Below are 2,914 nucleotides of genomic sequence, written 5' to 3'. Positions count from 1 at the left end.
CTTTCATAGAAAAATAATAAACATTCAATTTAAAAAATTGCAGCACACGTAATGAATGTTTACTTTTACTACATTGGTCCATTTACATTGAAAACAGATAAATTTAAAAAAGTAAAAATTTTCGTCGAAAAAACAAAACAAAAAATTTATTAAGGGGACACCCGGGTTTGAACCGGGGACCTCTCGATCTGCAGTCGAATGCTCTACCACTGAGCTATATCCCCACATATCTACCGTTGCGTCAAAGCGGTACTAAAGCGAACGTACAAATGTTTAGTTGTTTGTGTTCAATATTTGCAACGCTGTACAAACTGAATACAGGAGTTTTTTTTACAAGCTTTTTTTAATTATTTTATACAAAGAGAGCAAGAGAGAATTCTGCTAAAAATAGAAATGCTATAGCAAATAAAAAGTGGAAGTTTGTTCAATTCAACAAGTAGCTAAATAAATGGTAATTTCTTTACATTTTGGTGTTTATTATTCACAGTGATGTACGAGTGTCTGGTAGCAGCTGTTGTATTGTATATTGGACAGCGGAACACCACATGGGGATGTAGCTCAGATGGTAGAGCGCTCGCTTAGCATGTGAGAGGTACGGGGATCGATGCCCCGCATCTCCAGTTCGAAGTTTTTTATTATTATAATTTTTTTTTTTTTAATAAATTTTTCAAGATTTCGATGGAAATTTTAAATTAAGCTAAGTAGCGTCTCGAGTTACGATAAAAAGTCTTACGTTATCTTATACGGCAGTGTTTTATCCCCAACAATAATATTACCTACATATACATATGTATGTATGTAGGTATTTTAGTTATTTATTGACTTATTGACAACAAAAACTCATAAAAACCTTAACATATTTCGTCGCCTGGGTAAAAGATTGTCGTAAGCGTCATACGTACGTGCGTAACATACGACAATCTTTTACCCAGACGACTTGCCTATGGCGAAGGATTTTCAATTAAAATACAGTTCATTCTCTAAAAAAACCCAACTGTAAAACTTTATAAAAAATTACAAAAAGTTCAACAAATTTCCACTCTGATTTCAAACTTTTCTGTCAGAAGTTTTTGAATTTTGCAATTTTAGTATAATGTGCAAGTTTCAAATGGTGAAAAATTACCTTTTTTTAAATTTTTTTAGTCGAAAGTGTTGGGGACTTCTTCAACATACATTTAAATTGTGTTTATTCGTTATATTGAAGCAAATGCGACAAAAACAATCTTAAAATCAACGGTAACTTTAAGCCACGTGAAACCTTCACAAGAAAAGTTGTTGAATATTTTTTACAAAGTTTTAAACTTGGGTTCATATTAAAAATATCAAATTACATATTTCCCTAGTCACATACATACCCATACATACATACACATACACGTATTACCCAAATGTGCACCCAAATGTACATTAATACGTACTCACTAAAGAAAATAAGTATTCTCCTAATTTCTGACACAGTGGCAACGTTACTGGCGTGTTTGGTTTTGTACTTTCGAGGTGAATGTGGTGAAATTCAGATAAGCTATAATGCGCATGTATACATTTGATGTAGTGAAATGTACAGGCCAGCTGCATGCGGCTCAATGGTCTAGGGGTATGATTCTCGCTTTGGGTGCGAGAGGTCCCGGGTTCAAATCCCGGTTGAGCCCGGCAGTTTTTTTTTAATTCCTATATTTATTTTTTTATTCAAAATCCAAGTGCATATGTATTACATATTTGCAAACAGAAAGAATTCATTAATTCCGATAGGTGAGAAACTCATACATATGTATGTACATACATACAGGGTACTGCGGTTTTTTTCCAAAATTACTGCATTTATACTATTTTACTGCCTAAAGTTTCGCGGGAACATGTTTTAAAAATGCACTATGTATTATGTAAAAATATACATTACAAACTTTGTATAAAATTAAAAAAAAAGATCCACAACAAACTTTGTATTCATAATTTTTAGAAAAATTCCAAGCATGCAGTTTTGTAGCTTATGAAAGTGCAAGTTTCAATGGGCTAAGAATTGGCGTTGATTTTTGCTTATTTTATTTGCCGACTGTGTTATTATTTTCTTCCATACAAAACAAACTGTCGAACATAGTAACTTTGCATGCGTCACGTCGTCAAAAAAAAAAATCAAAGAGCAACGGTATTTTTTAGACACTTCAAACTAGAATATTATTGTTATGCATCTTTTTTGAATTTTTCTAATTTTTGTACAATGTGAGAAATTTTGATTTACATGGCCTTTGTTAGATATATCATTTTGTCTCGGGGTGTACAATAAAGGAATACCTGGTATTTTGCGTACCATACCAGGAATTCCTTTAATTTATTGCGAAACTGTTTCAGTAATACGTATACTGTAAAAGCTGCTTTTATTTTTAACCGAAAAAAAGATACGAGCCTTAGTTATATACATTACGTTACAAGTGTATGTATGTACTTGTGTACATTCCCACCTAGCATTTGGAAGATTACTTTTATAAAAATCGCCTTGTTGTTGTCGATCACCTTTGATGATTAAAAACAGATTACTCGCCTTCGCGATTAAAAAAAAATGGAAAATGACTCACCGTTACGCTTGAAAAGTGATTTGTTGAAAATATAGAAACAAAATGTAGGGCAATCACAAATTGATCACGCTGGGGATTGATTTACAAAAAAGCATTTTCGATGGGCTCCCTAATAGGTATGTATGTATACATGTTATTTGTATTCAAACATATTTCGAACTACATACATATGTATGTGCATAAATTTGGGAAAAATATAGACAACCATTTTCTGGATTATACAAATTTTACATAAATACATACATATTAAGACAATTAATATTAAAAAAGTAAAAATTAGAAGTTATCAAAAATGTTACCAAGGGGACACCCGGGTTTGAACCGGGGACCTCTCGATCTGCAGT

At 32.4% G+C, this 2,914-nt stretch overlaps 1 protein-coding gene and 3 non-coding genes across 4 annotated transcripts in view; 3 read left to right on the top strand and 1 right to left on the bottom strand.

Moving 5' to 3' along the window:
• The window catches only part of LOC118734420 (eye-specific diacylglycerol kinase-like), a 325,708-nt gene that overhangs the window by 237,008 nt on the left and 85,786 nt on the right, over positions 1–2,914 (top strand). The window lies entirely within an intron of this gene.
• Trnac-gca lies at positions 153–224 on the bottom strand. The gene has a single exon. It is a non-coding gene; the product is annotated as a tRNA-Cys (tRNA).
• On the top strand, positions 548–620 carry Trnaa-agc. Its single transcript has one exon. It is a non-coding gene; the product is annotated as a tRNA-Ala (tRNA).
• Positions 1,578–1,649, top strand: Trnap-ugg. Its single transcript has one exon. It is a non-coding gene; the product is annotated as a tRNA-Pro (tRNA).

This window comes from Rhagoletis pomonella, unplaced genomic scaffold (assembly GCF_013731165.1).
Source record: "Rhagoletis pomonella isolate Grant_MI unplaced genomic scaffold, Rhpom_1.0 Rhpom_scaffold_00002, whole genome shotgun sequence".
Taxonomy (NCBI): Eukaryota; Metazoa; Arthropoda; class Insecta; order Diptera; family Tephritidae; genus Rhagoletis; species Rhagoletis pomonella.
The sequence above is the reverse complement of the archived record's forward strand: the minus strand, read 5'-3'. Positions and strand labels throughout refer to the sequence as shown.